This window comes from Arachis stenosperma, chromosome 3 (assembly GCF_014773155.1).
Source record: "Arachis stenosperma cultivar V10309 chromosome 3, arast.V10309.gnm1.PFL2, whole genome shotgun sequence".
Classification (NCBI taxonomy): domain Eukaryota; kingdom Viridiplantae; phylum Streptophyta; class Magnoliopsida; order Fabales; family Fabaceae; genus Arachis; species Arachis stenosperma.
Genome location: NC_080379.1, coordinates 78,619,594 through 78,637,725, shown reverse-complemented (window position 1 = coordinate 78,637,725; position 18,132 = coordinate 78,619,594). Strand labels below are relative to the sequence as shown.

The following is an 18,132-nucleotide window of genomic DNA, read 5'->3' as shown; positions in this document are numbered from 1 at the left end:
TCTAATTCTCTGCGCTTGCGAGCCTCCCTTCTCAGATCTTGTTCAGTTTCTTTTTGCTTCTTTATGTCCTCTTCGAGTTGTTTCAGTCGGTTTTGTTGTGCCCGGACTGCTTCTAGAATTTCCGAGCTCTTTTCTTTTTCGGGATTTTGTGGATCCTTTTTTGGGAGTGATGTTTTTGGGCGATTCTGTTTGTTTCCTCCTGGAGTGCGTGGTGATAGAGGGCTGTCCGGTCGTTCTCCGGTGTCAACTTCCTCCTCTTGTTCTGATGCAGCGTGGTCATTGTTGAGTGGGTCGTCCGCCATGGTGAAGGGATGACTTCCAGGTCCCCGGCAACGGCGCCAATGTTCCGGGGGTTACCTGAAAACCGTAGCTCGGTCGTCTAGAGATGCCCGAGGTGGGGGTCAGGGACCCGAGCTTGATGTGTTGGCGGTTGGTGGTTGTACCTGCAATGACACTCCGATGCTTAAGTTAGCATGGGTCCAAGCAGATATGTGTAGAATGTAGAATGTGTGTCATACCTGGGTGCTCCAGTGTATTTATAGTAGTTTGGCCGTGATCTTCCCTGGATAAGATATTCTTATCTTATCTTATCTTTCGGGAGTTTTATCCCTATCTTTGTGGAACCGCCTTTGCTAGGCCTTTTCGGCCTTTAGGTTTTGGGCTGCGTTCCTTTTGATGGGCCTTCCTTGCTTTGTTGTCCGAGGTCCGACCTCTAGGCGTGGGCCTTAGGACGAGGTCGGACTTTTCATAGATTTGCCGAGTTGGAGGAGCTCGGTCAGGGTATGAACACCATCAACTAACCAAAACACTTTTTACCAACCCTCAACATCCCATAATCAACCACAACCACCCCAAGACTCCCAAAGAATCTCCAACTTGGAGATAATGATAGAAAGGATGATGAAGCACCAAGAGCTAACCAACAAGAACCATGAAGCCTCAATGAAAAATTTAGAAAGGTAAATTGGTTAATTATCTGAGCAAGCAGTGATTGAAAGACCAACCAGCTCACACCGAAGTGGTACCATTCCAAACCCCAAAGAAGAATTCAAAGCCATCCAGTTAAGGAGTGGAAGAACCTTGGTGAAAGACAAGAAAACTAACAAGAAGCTTATGGACAATGAAAAAAGGCCAGCTGAAAAAGATGAGGCCATTAGCAAGGAAGAAGACAAGCAAGATCGGGATAAGCTTAAAGAGAAAGATGAGCAGCCACAATCTTCAAGGAAAGGGAAACAAGTTATAGAGGAATCATCACAAGAACAGAGGAAGGAAGTAAAGACCTACACACCTCCTTTGCCATATCCTCAAAGACTACAAAAACGAACACAAGGATCAATAATTCCCTAAGTTCCTTGAGGTCTTTAAGAAGCTGGAGATTAATATCCCACTTGTTGAAGCAATAGAGCAGATGCCTCTATATGCCAAGTTGTTTAAGGAGCTCAGCAATAAAACGAGAAGCTAGCATGAAAAGAAAACCATTATGCTCACTGAAGAGTGTAGTGCAGTAATCCAAAAAGGGCTTCCACCAAAACTCAAGGACCCTGGGAGCTTCTTCTTACTTTGCACCATTGGAAATATATCCATTGATAAGGCCCTGTGCGATTTAGGAGCAAGCATCAATCTAATACCCTATTCTATGATGAGAAGGCTTGCATAGAGGAGGTAAATCCCACACAGATGTCACTAGAGCTCGTGGATAAATCATTGGTATTTCCCAAAGGAGTGATTGAAAACCTTTTGGTCAAGGTGGATAAGTTTATATTCCCTGCAAACTTTGTAATCCTGGACCTAGGAGAAGAAGGGAGTGACTCTATTATTTTGGGAAGACCATTCTTGGCCACAGCAAAGGCCATCATAGATATTGAACAAGGAGAATTGACCCTAAGGGTACATGATGAGAGCATCACTCTAAATGTCTTTCCAGAAGCACAACATACTGATGAAAAGGAAAACTACATGAATGATGACAGAGAAGACTTGCATTGGAAGGAAGAATCCAAGGAGATACTCATTGGTTCCCCTCCAAGGCAAGAGACAACCAGCAAAGCAGGACAAAAGGAGAATGAGACTGTACAGAATGATAAGAGAAAGCAAGAAGAAAGTGAGGTGTTGGCCACTAAGAAGACAGATCCCAAAATACAGCCCAATGTCAAAGAAAAAGGATCACAAAAAAAGGGGAAGAAAAGCAAGAAAAAGGCTCTAAAAGGGTGGAAAAACAAAAAGATGCCAACTGAAGGATTCTCAAAGGGAGATAAAGTACAACTAATCTACCAACAGTTGGGGACAGAGCAACATTCTGATGATTACTACACTATCAACAGGATACTCTCACTGGAGCATACAAAGATTGAACATTGATGAGCGGATAATTTATACGCTTTTTGGCATTATTTTTAGGTAGTTTTTAGTAGGATCTAGCTACTTTTAGGAATGTTTTCATTAGATTTTATGTAACATTCACATTTCTGGACTTTACTATGAGTTTGTGTGTTTTTCTGTGATTTCAGGTATTTTATAGATGAAATTGACGGACCTGAGCAAAACTCTGATAAAAGGCTGACAAAAGGACTGCTGATGTTGTTGGATTCTAACCTCCCTGCACTTGAAATGGATTTTCTGGAGCTACAGAACTCAAATTGGTGCGCTCTCAATGGCGTTGGAAAGTAGACATCAAGATCTTTTCAGTAATATATAATAGTCTATACTTTATTCAAGAATAGATGATGTAAACTGGCGCTCAACGCCAGTTCCATGCTGCATTCTGGAGTCAAACACCAGAAACACGTCATGAACCAGAGTTGAATGCCAAAAACACGTTACAACTTGGCGTTCAACTCCAAAAGAAGCCTCTGCACGTGTAAAGCTCAAGCTCTGCCTAAGCACACACCAAGTGGGCCCCGGAAGTGGATTTCTGCATCAATTACTTACTTCTGTAAACCCTAGTAGCTAGTCTAGTATAAATAGGACATTTTACTATTGTATTAGATGTCTTTTGACAATATAGTCTCTTGACCATTCGGTCTTTTGATCATTTATGGAAGCTGGCCATTCGGCCATGCCTGGACCTTCATCACTAATGTATTTTCAATGGTGGAGTTTCTACACACCATAGATTAAGGGTGTGAAGCTCTGCTGTACCTCAAGTTAATGCAATTACTACTATTTTCTATTCAATTCAGTTTATTCCTGTTCTAAAATATTCGTTGCACTTCACCATGACGAATGTGATGATCCGGGACACTCATAATCATTCTCACCTATGAACGCGTGACTGACAACCACTTCCGTTCTACCTTAGACCGAACGCATATCTCTTGTATTCCTTAATCAGAATCTTCGTGGTATAAGCTAGAATTGTTGGCGGTATTCATGAGAATCCGGAAAGTCTAAACCTTGTCTGTGGTATTCTGAGTAGGGTTCAGGGAGTGAATGACTGTGACGAGCTTCAAACTCGCGATTGTTGGGCGTGATGACAAACGCAAAAGAATCAATGGATTCTATTCCGGCATGATCGAGAACCGACAGATGATTAGCCGTGCTGTGACAAGAGCATTTGGACCTTTTTCACTGAGAGAATGGGAAGTAGCCATTGACAGCGGTGATGCCCTACATACAACTTGCCATGGAAAGGAGTAAGAAGGATTGAAGGAAGGCAGTAGGAAAGCAGAGATCCAACAGGAACAAAGCATCTCCATACACTTATCTGAAATTCTCACCAATGATTTACATAAGTATTTCTATCTTTATTTTCTATTTATTTATTATTACTATTCAAAAATTCCATAACCATTTATTATCCGCCTAACTGAGATTTACAAGATGACCATAGCTTGCTTCATACCAACAATCTCCGTGGGATCGACCCTTACTCACGTAAGGTTTATTACTTGGACGACCCAGTGCACTTGCTGGTTAGTTGTGCGAAGTTGTGAAGAAAGTGCTGAATTATAAACGCACATACCAAGTTGAGCGCCATTGTTAGAGATCACAATTTTGTGCACCAAGTTTTTGGCGCCGTTGCCGGGGATTGTTCGAGTTTGAACAACTGACGGTTCATCTTGTTGCTCAGATTAGGTAATTTTCTTTTTGTTTTATTTTCGAAAAAAAATTTCAAAAATCTTTCAAAAATTTATCACCTGTTTTCGAAAATTTTCAGAGTTTTTAAGAATGAATTCTAGAGTTTCATGTAACATGTTGAAGCCTGGTTGGCTGTAAAGCCATATCTAATTCCTGGACCGGAGCTTTTGACTAACATTACATGATTCCTGGAATTCTCATTGAGGACTTTGGATTCATTACTTCCTTTTTCCAAAATATGTTTTCGAAAAATTTATTACAAAAATCTAAAAAAAAATTATAAAATCAGAAAATCAAAAATATTTTGTGTTTCTTGTTTGAGTCTTAAGTCAATTTTTAAGTTTGGTGTCAATTGCATGTTTTTAAAATTTATGCATTTTTTTTTTGAAAAATTCATGCATGGTGTTCTTCATGATCTTCAAGTTGTTCTTGGTAAGTCTTCTTGTTTGATCTTGATGTTTTCTTGTTTTGTGTCTTTTGTTATTTTTTATGTGCATTTTTGCATACATAGTGTCTAAGCATTAAAGATTTCTAAGTTTGGTGTCTTGCAAGTTTTCTTTGCATCAAAAATTTTTCAAAAATATGTTCTTGATGTTCATCACGATCTTCAAAGTGTTCTTGGTGTTCATCTTGACATTCATAGTGTTCTTGCATGCATCATTGGTTTTGATCCAAAAATTTTCATGTTTTGGGTCATTTTTATGTTTTTCTCTCTTATCATTAAAAATTCAAAAAAAAAAAATATCTTTTCCTTATTTCTCTCAAAATTTCGAAAATTTTAGTTGACTTAGTAAAAAATTTTTAAAACTTAGCTATTTCTTATAAGTCAAGTCAAATTTTCAATTTTAAAAATCTTATCTTTTCAAAAAATTTTCAAAAATCAAATCTTTTTCATTTTTCTTACTATTTTCGAAAATTTTTAATTTGAATTTTAAAATCTTTTTCTTATCTTTAATTCATGATTTTCAAAGGCTTTACTAACAATTAATGTGATTGATTCAAAAATTTGAAGTTTGTTACTTTCTTATTAAGAAAGGTTCAATCTTTAAATTCTAGAATCATATATTTTAGTTTCTTGTTAGTCAAGTAATCAATTTTGATTTTAAAAATTAAATCTTTTTCAAATATCTTTTCCATCATATCTTTTTAATTAAATCTTTTTTCAATCATATCTTTTTATCTTTTTCAAAAAAAATTTTGATTTCAAAATATCTTTTCTAACTTCTTATCTTCTCAAAATTGATTTTCAAATCTTTTTCAACTAACTAATTGACTTTTTGTTTGTTTCTTATCTTTTTCAAAACCACCTAACTACTTTTCCTTCTCTAATTTTCGAAAATCACTTCCCTCTTTTTCAAAATTTTCTTAATTAACTAATTGTTTCAATTTTTAGTTTTAATTTTATTTCTTCTCTTAATTTTTGAAAATCACTAACTCTTTTTCAAAATTTATTTTCAAATTTCTCCCTCTCTCATCTCTTTCTATTTATTTATTCATCTACTAACACTTCTCTTCTACTCAAGAATTCGCACCTATCTTCCCCCTTGTGTTTGGATTCTTAACTCTTTTCCTTCTTTTATCCCTTTCTTCTTCTACTAACATAAAGGAATCTCTCTACTGTGGTAAAGAGGATCCCCATTATTATTTTCTGTTCCCTTCTTTTTCATATGAGCAGGAGCAAGGATAAGAAAATTCTTGTTGAAGCAGATCCTGAACTTGAAAGGACTCTGAAGTGGAAACTAAGAGAAGCTAAACAATCCAGAGATAACCTTACAGAAATTTTTGAAAAGGAAGAGAAGATGGCAGCCGAAAATAATAATGCAAGGAGGATGCTTGGTGATTATACTACACCTACTTCCAAGTTTGATGGAAGAAGCATCTCAATCCATGCCATTGGAGCAAACAATTTTGAGCTAAAACCTCAACAAGTTGCTCTAATGCAACAGAACTGCAAGTTCCATGGACTTCCATCAGAAGATCCCTACTAATTTTTAACTGAGTTCTTGCAGATCTGCGAGACTGTTAAGACTAATGGAGTAGATCCTGAAGTCTACAAGCTTATGCTTTTCCCTTTTGCTGTAAGAGACAGAGCTAGAACATAGTTGGACTCACAACCTAAAGATAGCCTGGACTCCTGGGATAAGCTGGTCACGACCTTCTTGGCTAAGTTCTTTCCTCCTCAAAAGCTAAGCAAGCTTAGAGTGGATATTCAGACCTTCAAACAAAAAGATGGTGAATCCTTCTATGAAGCTTGGGAAAGATACAAGCAGATGACCAAAAGATGTCCTTCTGACATGCTTTCAGAATGGACCATTCTGGATATATTTTATTATGGTCTATCTGAGTTCTCTAAGATGTCACTGGACCATTCTGCAGGTGGATTCATTCACCTAAAGAAAATGCCTGCAGAAGCTCAAGAACTTATTGACATGGTTGCAAATAACCAGTTCATGTACACTTCTGAGAGAAATTCCGTGAATAATGGGACGCCTCAAAGGAAGGGAGTTCTTGAAATTGATGCACTGAATTCCATATTGGCTCAGAACAAAATGTTGACTCAGCAAGTCAACATGATTTCTCAAAGTCTGAATAGATGCCAAAATGCATCCAACAGTACTAAAGAGGCATCTTCTGAAGAAGAAGCTTATGATCTTGATAACCCTGAAATAGCAGAGGTAAATTACATGGGTGAACCTTATAGAAACACCTATAATTCATCATGGAGAAATCATACAAATTTCTCATGGAAGGATCAACAAAAGCCTCAACAAGGCTTTAATAATGGTGGAAGAAATAGGCTCAACAATAGCAAGCCTTTTCCATCATCTTTTCAGCAACAGACAGAGAATTCTGAGCAGAGCCCTTCTAACTTAGCAAACATAGTCTCTGATCTATCTAAGGCCACTTTAAGTTTCATGAGTGAAACAAGATCCTCCATCAGAAATTTGGAGGCACAAGTGGGCCAGCTGAGTAAGAAAATTACTGAAACTCCTCCTAGTCCTCTCCCAAGCAATACTGAAGAGAATCTAAAAAGAGAGTGCAAGGCCATTGACATAATCAACATGGCCGAGCCTAGGGAGGAAGGAGAGGACGTGAATCCCAATGAGGAAGACCTCATAGAACGTCTCTCAAGCAAGAAGGAGTTCCCTATTGAGGACCTAAAGAAATCTGAGGCTCATATAGAGACCATAGAGATTCCATTAAACCTCCTTCTGCCATTCATGAGCTCTGAAGACTATTCTTTCTCTGAAGAGGATGAAGATGTAAAGTAAGTTGCTCAATATCTAGGAGCCATCATGAAGCTGAATGCCAAGTTGTTTGGTAATGAGACTGGGGAAGGTGAACCTTCCTTGCTCATTAGTGAACTAGATACATGGGTTCAGCAAACTTTACCTCAAAAGAGACAAGATCCTGGCAAATTCTTAATACCCTGTACCATAGGCACCATGACCTTTGAAAAGGCTCTGTGTGACCTAGGGTCAGGCATAAATCTGATGCCACTCTCTGTAATGGAGAAGATGGGGATCATTGAGGTACAGCTTGCCATATTCTCATTACAAATGGCAGACAAGTCAGTAAGACAAGCTTATGGGTTAGTAGAGGACGTGTTAGTAAAGGTTGAAGGCCTTTACATCCCTGCTGATTTCATAATCTTAGACACTAGGAAGGAGGAGGATGAATACATCATCCTTGGAAGACCTTTCCTAGCCACAGCATGAGCTGTGATAGATGTTAACAGAGGAGAATTAGTCCTTCAATTGAATGGGGACTACCTTGTGTTTAAGACCCAAGGGTGTTCTTCTGTATACATGGAGAGGAAGCATGAAAAGCTTCTCTCAGTACAAAGTCAAACAAAACCCCCACAATCAAACTCTAAGTTGGGTGTTGGGAGTCTACAACATTGACCTGATCACCTGTGAGGCTCCATGACAGCCCACTGTCAAGCTATTGACATTAAAGAAGCGCTTATTGGGAGGCAACCCAATTTTTATTTATCTAACTTTATTTTTATTTTATTGTTCCTTTATGTTTTGTTAGGGTCATGATCATGTAGAGTCACAAAATAAATACTAAAATTAAAAACAGAATAAAAAATAGCAAAAGAAAAAGCACACCCTGAAGGAAGGGCTTACTGGCATTTAAACGCCAATAAGGAGCATCTCACTGGCGTTCAACGCCAGAATAGAGCATGGATCTGGCATTGAACAACAGAATCAAGCATGGAACTGGCGTTCAACGCCAGAAACATGCTGCAGACTGGCCTTGAACGCCCAAAACAAGCATAAAACTGGCGTTTAACGCCAGAAATAAGCATCAATCTGGCGTTAAACACCAGGATTGCATGCAGAGGGCGTTTTACACGCCCAATTGGTGCAGAAATGTTAAATCCTTGACACCTCAGGATCTGTGAACCCCACAGGATCCCCACCTACCTCAACTCACCTTCTCTCTTCTTCACCAATCACCTCAATCTCTTTTCCTCATCACCTCTTCACCACTCACAGATGTGTGGAAAACGATCCAACACAAAACTCACCGGCAAGTGTACCGGGTTGCATCAAGTAATAAAACTCACGGGAGTGAGGTCGATCCCACAAGGATTGAAGGATTGAGCAATTTTAGTTTAGTGGTTGATTTAGTTAAGCGAATCAAGTTTTGGTTGAATGATTTTGTATCTAACAGTAAGTAAATGACAGAAAATGTAAAGGGGGAGGGAAGAATTGCAGAAATTAAAGAGAATTGAAAGTAAAAGAGCTGAATCTTAAAGAACAAGAAATTAAATGACTGAAACTTAAAGTGCAAGAAATGTAACTTGCAGTAACTTAAAGTGCAAGAAATATAAATTGCTTGAATGGAAAAGGGATTTGAGGACTGGGATTTCAGAATTCAAGCAAGGGAAATTAAATTGCAACAATTATCAAAGCAAGAGATGGTTTGAGTTCTGTTAGATCTCAAACAGAAAGGGAAAGTAAATTGCAGCAGGGGTTCACTGAAGAAGCAAAAGGAAAATGGGATCTCAGGACTCCAGAGACTAGATAGCAAAGTCTAGATCTCAATTGCCTTCCCAGATCCAAATTCACAAAGCAATTAACAAGAAATTAAAGAGGAAGCAGTAAAGCAAATTGGATTCAACTCAATTATGCAGTGAGGTAATCAAAGATATCTTAAATAGAGATTGAGACAGAAATTCCTCAATTCTTCACACCCAAGACTCAAACAAGAAAAGTAAAAAGTGCTCAAGCAAGAACGAGGAAGAAGAGAGATCAATTCTCCTCCCTAATTCTCTCAAATCTCAGTTCAAAGCTCTCAGAGAAGATGAAGTTTCAAAATGTAAAAAATCAAAAATCAAAAGAAGGGTCCTCATTACATCAAACTATCTCCTATTTATACACTTTCTATTCTTGGATTTTGGAATTTGGATGGGCTTTTGATTTGGTGAAGAAATGAATTAAATTGGATTTTTAATCCAATTTTCAGCCCATGAGAAAGTAGCTTCCAGGAGGCTGCCCTGCCATTGTGGAGGGCAGAGCAGGAAATGGTGCATGCGGCTTCGTGCGTGCTGAGTGCTGCGTGTGATGCTGCAGGATGCTGCCCTGCCCTTGTGGAGGGCAGGGCAGAGTTACCATGGTGCGCCAAGTGCTGCTGGCCGAGACTCCCTTGGTGCGCGTCAATTGTGCATGCTGGCCGCGCCAATTTTTGTGCCATGCACCAAGAAATGCTGCCCTGCCCTTGTGGAGGGCAGGGCAATGTGCCAAAGGTGAAGTCCCACGTTCGAAACTCGGTGGAGGCACATGTTGCTCCTTTTTTCTTGGTTTTCTTGGCACCAAAGTAACGCTTAGTTCCTTACTTCCTCATGGTGCCGTGTTCGATTCTTGGAGATTGAAAGCAATCCAATTTTTGCTTGTTTTCCTTGTGGTTGAGCGCTACTTCTTTCCTCCTTGCTCTTGGGTTCGAAACCCATAGGAAGCACTAGGAAGCAATTTCCTTTGAATTATTTTCCATGAAAGCCCGATATTGCTCTTGAGGAGGGCAGGGCAGAGTTTTTGCTTCCTTTGGTCATTGGCATCAAATTGTGCTCCGCCCTTGTTGTGGGCAAGGCAGTGATGCTTTTCAAGGCTTGGTTCAATATGTTGCTCTCCTGGAGGGCAGTATGCTCTTGTGGAAGGCAGTGTTTGCCTCCTCCTTCTTTGTTGCACCACACTTCTCATTTCTTGGCCACACTTCTTAAGCCACGTTTTTCTTCTTTTTTTCCTTTCTTCACCTACAAGAAACCAAAACAACCAATCAAAGTATCTCTAAACTCATAAGGTTTATAATCAATTAATTTTAGCTCAAACCTCATGATTTAGCATCAATTTAATGGTGGTTGCTTGATTTAAAGAAGTTATGCATTTTCATTCCAAATTGCTTACTTAGGATGCAAGAAAGTGCATAAAGACTAGTAAAACAAGTGAAATTAGCTTGAAAAATGGGTATATGATGACCTGTCATCACAACACCAAACTTAATTCTTGCTTGTCCCCAAGCAAGCGTCAACACTAAGAGAAAATGAAATTAAAAAGAAGAGCAAATATATCCTTATTAGGCATATAGCAGAACTTGATTCATGGAGTTTTTATGCAGACAATGATAACTCAAGTTATTGTTTGCTGTTACATAATATACATTTTTCCTCAAAGGCTTACTAAACTTGCTGTTATAAGGTTTACTCTTTACTTGCTCCCTTGCTAACTTTTCTTTTCTCATGTTGCTTAACAAGCTTATTATTGTTTGGAGGCTAGGTGTTTAATGTTGTAGTAGTAGCCTTTGGCTTTATTTTTACTCAACATCTTTCCACCACAGACACATGGCTCACTATTTCTTCCTAGGATCATTGATGCCCTGTATCTCTTTGGATAACTAAATGTTCTGTATCTAGGTTGCTCTTTATTGTGAACTTTCAATTGGCCATCCCAAATCAGTTTATCTAAGTGACCGGGTTTTGAAATACCCCTCAGAATTTACTTATCCAAGCATATCCTAGTACAAGAACACCACAGGCATGTGTCCTAGGGTCCAAGCTATTGGTGTCCAGCCTTTATTCTTTGTTTTTCTTGCCACATTGGCTTTTTCTTCTTCCTTTTCTTTCTGTTTTATTTTTGTTCTCAAGGGCTTTTTCTTTACTGATAAGAACCTTTATAACAGCAAGCTAGCTCACACTTCAATGAAAATGACATTATGCAGCAATTATTTCATGAGTTATGCATTTAATCAAACACATACACCACCATTAACTTCCATTCTAACTTTTGCAACATTGGATATTTACTTTCTAATTCAAACAATTCTCTTTTATTCAAGCATATGGGAAACAAAACAAAATTCAGCTAGGTGATGGATGACAAGCATTATGCAGATTAGCATACTTAATCAAACAACTTCACTTGCAACTAGATAAACACTTTAGTAGGATATATAATGGTTCCCATGTTCAAAACAATTCACAGCAGTAAGGATTAAGTTTAGATACAACCTTTGAAGTTGCAGCCCTTTGATTCTTCCTTCTGTTGTATTTTCTTTGAGTTAGGATGCACAATATCTTCAATTGTTGACTCATGTCCTGCATAATTCTCAAAGTTGCTTGCTTCTCAAGCCCTTAATTGCATGGTTAGTATGCATAAATTGAGTGTGGCTCTTGGATTTATTTTGGTGTTGGAGACACCAAACTTAATTGCTTGCCACTGCCTCTGATGCAACAAGTTAACCATATGTGAAACCTTGTGTTCTTGCTAAAGGTTATGGGATTAAGGCTAGAAAGCAGTTAAATAGTTGAATAATTTGTCTGATTGCTTGGAGTTAGCAATGTGCAGGAAGTGAGAATGTTCTTTTAAATGAGATTTTTGGTGGAACACCAAACTTAGAATCTTTCATTCTCCCTTAACTTGTTTTGGTGTGCAACACCAAACTTAGCTCCTTGCAATGCATACCAATTATTCAACATTTTTATTGAAAAAGCTATGAAAAGAAAACTACCTCAGGTTGGGTTGCCTCCCAACAAGCGCTTCTTTATTGTCACTAGCTTGACATCTTCCATTCTGCTGATCATGAAAGTTGAAAATCACAGTGCCTTAGCTTGTCTTTCTTCACTGTGAACTTCCTTCCGGTTTCCTCTTTGATGACCTCTATGAATTCCTGTGGAAGGATCTTAGTCACAGTGTAGTGATCAGACAACTGTGGGGACACCTTCATGGTTTGAATGTTTATCATTACTCTATCCCCTAGTGAAAATTTTCCAGTGGGGATTTTCTGCTTTTCTTTAATACTATCTTCTGTCTCTCCTTGTAAGAATTCCTTGTTGTGTTTTTCCTAACCATGTGCTTGTGGCATGCAGGTGATGAGTGATGATTGGATTTTTGACGGTTTAGAATTTCACAAATGAAATCTCGTCGAAGTATAGTCTTTAAACCAGCAATAATCCTCTCATACAAAAATTTGTTTGTCACAAGTACAAACCCCAAAAATCTATAAACCGAAGTATTTAAACCTCGGGCCGTCTCTCAAAGGACTTGCAGGGTAGTGTTCTTGTTATTGGTTATGGACTTGTTTATTTTGGGGTTTTGGATGAGAAATATGACTAGTAAATGGTAAGAAAACTTTATTAACAAAATGGTCTTGGCAAGGTTTGGTTGTCAAGGGTCTTCATCATTATCACTAGCCACAAGTATGGTAGTTGCAAGGATTAATCCCACTTAGTCATCCTTAAATCAATTAACAAAGGAAAGTCAAGTGAGTTATATCAATCCTAGTCCATAAATCCTAGCTTTCCACTAATTGGATTAATGAAGGCTAGAGTTAATGGCTATCAACTATCAATCAATTGGACACTAGTGACTTAAGAAATCCTAAGTTACCTTCTCAAGCCAAGAACATAAAATTCTAGTCTAACATTCTTCCAAGCATTTAATCAAACACTTGGAAGGCACAAAAGAAAAGTATAGTCAATCACAACAAGAATGAATTCTAACTACAATTGAATGCAAAGAATTAACAACAACAATCAAGGAAATCACAATTATCATGAATTACCTCAAATTGCATTATTGAAAGAAAATAAAGAGAACAAGAGTATCTCAATTACAAAACCTAGAAACAAAATAAGAGAAATTACAACAAGAGAATAGGGATAAAGAGAAGAACCAAAGTGTAGCAATCACCAATTGGAGGTAGAAGTAGAAGGAGACTTGAATTAAACCTAGAACTTTAAGATCCTAATCTAACCCTAATTCCTAATCCTAATTCTAGAGAGAAGTGAGAGCTTCTCTCTCTAAAAACTAGTTCTAACTACTTCTAAAACTAAACTATGACTAATGATCAAAAGTATGTTGATTCCTCTTCAATCCTTGGCTTAAATAGCATCAGAAATGAGTTGGATTGGGCCCACAAGGCTTCTAAAATCGCTGGCCACATGTTGCATTAAGTGGGTCATGTGCCACCATCGGCGCGTCCGCGTACCAATGCGCGTCTGTGCCCCTATGCGCGATGCAACTATGGCAAATCTTATATCGTTTCGAAGCCCCGGATGTTAGCTTTCCAACCCAACTAGAACCGCATCATTTGGACCTCTGTAGCTCAGGTTATGGTCGTTTAAGTGCAAAGAGGTCGGCTTGATAGCTTTCCGGTTCTTTCATTTCTTCATAAGTTCTCCAACTTTTCATGCTTTCTTTCTTCATTCTCTTGATCCAATCTTTGCCTTCTAACTCTGAAATCACTTAGCAAACATATCAAGGCATCTACTAGAATCAAGGTGAATTAAATTTAGCTATTTTGAGTCCTAAAAAGCATGTTTTCACTCTTAAGCATAATTAAAGGAGAATATACAAAACCATGCTATCATTGCATAAATGTGGGTAAAAGGTTATAAAATCTCCTAAATCAAGCATAAGATAAGCCCTACAAATGGGGTTTATCAACCTCCCCACACTTAAACCAAGCATGTCCTCATGCTTAAGCCAAGAGAGAAACAAAGGGTATCAACATTTATTCAATGTAAATAAAGTATATGCAACCTAAACTATATGCAACTATCTAAATGGATGCAACTAAATGTAAAATGGTTTTACTTACTTGGTTAAAAATAAATCAATCCTCCAAGTCATACATGCACAAGTAGAGCCAAGATCATATAACGATTCATGAATCCTACCAATTCGAATATCAAAATGAAGTTCAAGTAGACTTGTGAGAAGAATGCTCATGAAAGCCGGGAATCAAGGAATTGAGCATCGAACCCTCACCGGAAGTGTTTGCACTCTAGTTGCTCGGTGTTTGGGGTTGATTCTCTCAATTCTTTCCTAATCACGCTTTCCAAGATTTATTTTTCTTCTAACAATCAACAATTATTCAATGCATGCATACATGTATCATGAGGTCTTTTTTTTTTAGGTTGTAATGGGGCTAGGGTCAAGGTAGGATCATATATGGCTAGTGGACTTAGGATTTGAATCTTTGATTAACTTAAACTTTCCCACCTAACCTATATAATGACCTATACAATTAAGTACTAATCTAACTACCCATTCCTCACTTTTTCACATACTCATGCATTTTCTTTTCATTTCACAATACTTATGCATTGATTCTTATTGAGCTTCATTTTGGGGCATTTTGTCCCCTTTATTGCTCTTCTTTTTTTTTTCTTTTTCTATATACATTTTTTTCTTTTCTTTTCTTTTTTTCTTTTTCACTTTTATTTCTTTTTCTTTTCATTTTTCTTTTTCTTTCAAACTATACACAAGAACATCAATGCATAAGGTCAATACATTTAATCAATACATGAGTATGTACCAATTCCCCAATATAAAAATACAAAACACAAACACCCATTTATCCCAACCAATGTCCCAAAGTTCTCCCACTCTTGGATGACACTCACATTCACTAGCCTAAGCCAATCAAAGATCCAAATAAAGGACATTCATTGTTTTCCGCTTTAAGGCTTATAATGTGCTAAAATAAGAACAAGTGGGTTAAGCATAGGCTCAAAATCCGCTAACAAAGGAGAGTAAAAGGTAAGGCTATCTGGATAAGTGAGCTAATGAAATGATGGCCTCAATCATATAAATACATGAATACAAGGAATAATGGGACATATAGATTCAAACAAATCAAAGATTACAATCATAGAAAGAGAACAATTACACGCAAGAAGGAAAATAAGTGGTTATAAGATGTAACCACACTATTAGGCTCAAATCTCACAAGTTTGTGTTCTTAGCTCAAAAACCATGTTCCAAAATACATTCTTTCAAGCAAGTTCAACAAAAAATTTGTTTTAATTGGTAGGGTGCCCTAAAATAGTTTCTCGGAAGAGAATTCATCACTTTAACCAAGTAGTCCTAATAAGAAAGAAGTAGTAAAAATATGTATAAATTCTAACTAAAATGCAACCTATCATGCAAATGTAATTGGTGTTGAAGAACAAAATTGTTACCCATGGAGATCGGTCGACGACCTCCCCACACTTGAAGATTGCACTGTCCTCGGTGCATGCAAAGAAGAGCAAGGTGGATGGGTTGCGATAATTGATGAGCTCCTTCAAAAGATTGTGCGGATGACTTGTTTGTTGCCCCATTTAAAAATGTTTCCTTTTTTTCTTTCTGGTGACCAACCTAAAAGGAAAGAAAAGGAAAGAAAATTAAGCCTATAACAAAGATATCAAGGCAATTAGAACATAGGCGGGGGCTAATGCCAAATAAGAGTATGATTCTCTACTACATGGTAGCTACAACATGTGAGTGAGAAATCAATATAAGCAAAAGGCATATCAACTGATACTTGATGCAAGAGTAAAGTTAAAGCATGGAGAGTATATTGAGCATCAAGATCAAATAAGAATTAACACAAACAAGATTAGTGATACGAATGAAAGCATTTGATTCTATCCTAACTCAATGATGAAGCGGTACAAGAAAAAAAACAAAGGGTAATGAATTAGGAAGGACTAAAGCACTAATCTTGTGTGTTGACAAATATTACAATTAATGTAACAAGTCATGAAACACCAAGACAAATGCAAGAAATTCTCAACAATTGAGTGAGAGAATTCAACACCATTATTAAAATGAGAAATTTAGAAAATAAAATGAGAACAAATTATAGAAACAAAATTAAAATGCTAAGAATAAAAGTATGCAAATGTAATAGACAAAAGAAAATGGAAGAAGAGAAAAAAAAATTTTTTGTTTTATATTTTTAATTTTTTTATTTTTTTAGTATTTTATTTAATTATTTATTTATTTATTATTATATTATTTTTTTTATTATTAAAATTTTTTTCTTTTTTTTATTTTATTTATATTAAAAGAGAAAAGAAAAAAAATCTTTCAAGAGAGGAAGAAGAAAAAAATGAGAAAGAAAGAAGAAGAGAAGAGGAAAGAAGGAGAAAGGAGGAAGGAGAAAAGCAGGGTGCAAATCCGCGCGCGCGCGCACAGCGCGCTCACGCGTGGATGCAGTAGGGACGATCTGCGCGTGCGCACACAGCGCACTTACGCGTGGATGAGCTTGTGCTCCCAGCACAATGCTGGCACAACGCGCGCACAACTCTCTAGTTTTTGTACCAGAAGTTGCAGAAGTGCAATGTGCGCGCGCGCGCACAGCGTGCTAGCGCGCCGATGGCCTTTTTTTTTTTGCTAAAAAAATAGAAAAAAAAGTGCCTAAGAGCTCCCTATAATGTCCAAAACTCTTCTTTATTCAATCAAATATCAAACAATTCACAAAAAATGCAATTTGATTTTAGGATTTATTCATCTACTACTAATGAATATAACATACTAACAACCAAACTTTACTAACAAATCAATATGAAATGAAAATCTACCTACAATGGCAACTCAAATCACTTATTAAAAAAAAACTAAAAGAGGATGGAAAGAGTTTACCATGGTGGGGTGTCTCCCACCTAGCACTTTTATTTCAAGTCCTTAAGTTGGACATGTTGGGAGACTCTTTGTCATGGTGGCTTGTGCTTGTACTCATCCTCGAATCTCTAAGAATCTTTGCTTATCAATTGGTTGACAGAATTTCCAACCATCTTCATCAAGCTTGGGCGAAGTTCTACCCAAGATATGAGTCCCCATAGTTGGTCTTCACATAGCGAACCGGGATCCCATATCTTGTTTTTGCACCCATCTTCGATTCGGTCTTCATACTCTTTCTTTCCGGGTGGTTGACATATAGAATTCTCTTTAACATACCAAGCCTTCCGTCGAGACCCTTGTAAAGTGGCATTCTTCCAATCATCGTTCCTATACTTTGAAGCTTTGACCTTAATGAGCCTAATTCCTAACTTGCAACCACTACACAACTCATTCTTGCTTTTAATTCCACAGAGAGCTCTAAGTTGTTCATCCGTTTCAATCAAACCATATTCAAGCGAGAAAGTAAAGCTTATGGATAATAATTTTACCCACTTGAATGTTGTGTTGGATGGTGACTCGGGAAGGGAGACTTCCCCACACTTGGTCAATGCAAGGTTGATTTCCTTGTGCTCTTCTTTGTGTATTTCCACCTCTTGACAAATTTCTTCACTTTCAACCTTTTCCCTTTTATCACTTGACTTGGTGTTGTCTTCAAGAACTTCGGTTTCTTACCCAGTGGGAGGTGATTCAATTTTAGATATGAATTCATTGACGAGTAAATCCATGTCTTGATCAACCTCTTCATATTCTTCAATTTCAATATACACCATGCCAACTTTTTCCTCTTGGTAGCCCTCTTTCAATTCACTCTCTTTTTCGTTGCTCACCAAGGGTATGGGAGGTTGTGCACATTCTTTTATAAATTTGACTTCATGTCCAATGGGAGAAGATTCGATTGTAGATAGAAATTCATCCATGATCGAATCCATCTCTTGATAAACCTCTTCCAAGTCTCCAACGATGATATGCCTTGGAGGTTGCGCACCCTCTTCAACATCAATATCAAGCTTCTTGGAAGAGTGCTCCATGATGCTATATTCCCTTGGACTTTCAACATCTCCTAAATCTTCAACCACCTCTTCCTTTTCTCCAATGATCA

General features: G+C 37.6%; 1 non-coding gene across 1 annotated transcript; it reads right to left on the bottom strand.

Annotated features, from left to right (window-relative positions):
* Window positions 1-6,269: 6,269 nt before the first annotated feature.
* On the bottom strand, window positions 6,270-6,377 carry LOC130971226 (small nucleolar RNA R71). The gene has a single exon (XR_009082457.1). It is a non-coding gene; the product is annotated as a small nucleolar RNA R71 (small nucleolar RNA).
* Window positions 6,378-18,132: the final 11,755 nt, after the last annotated feature.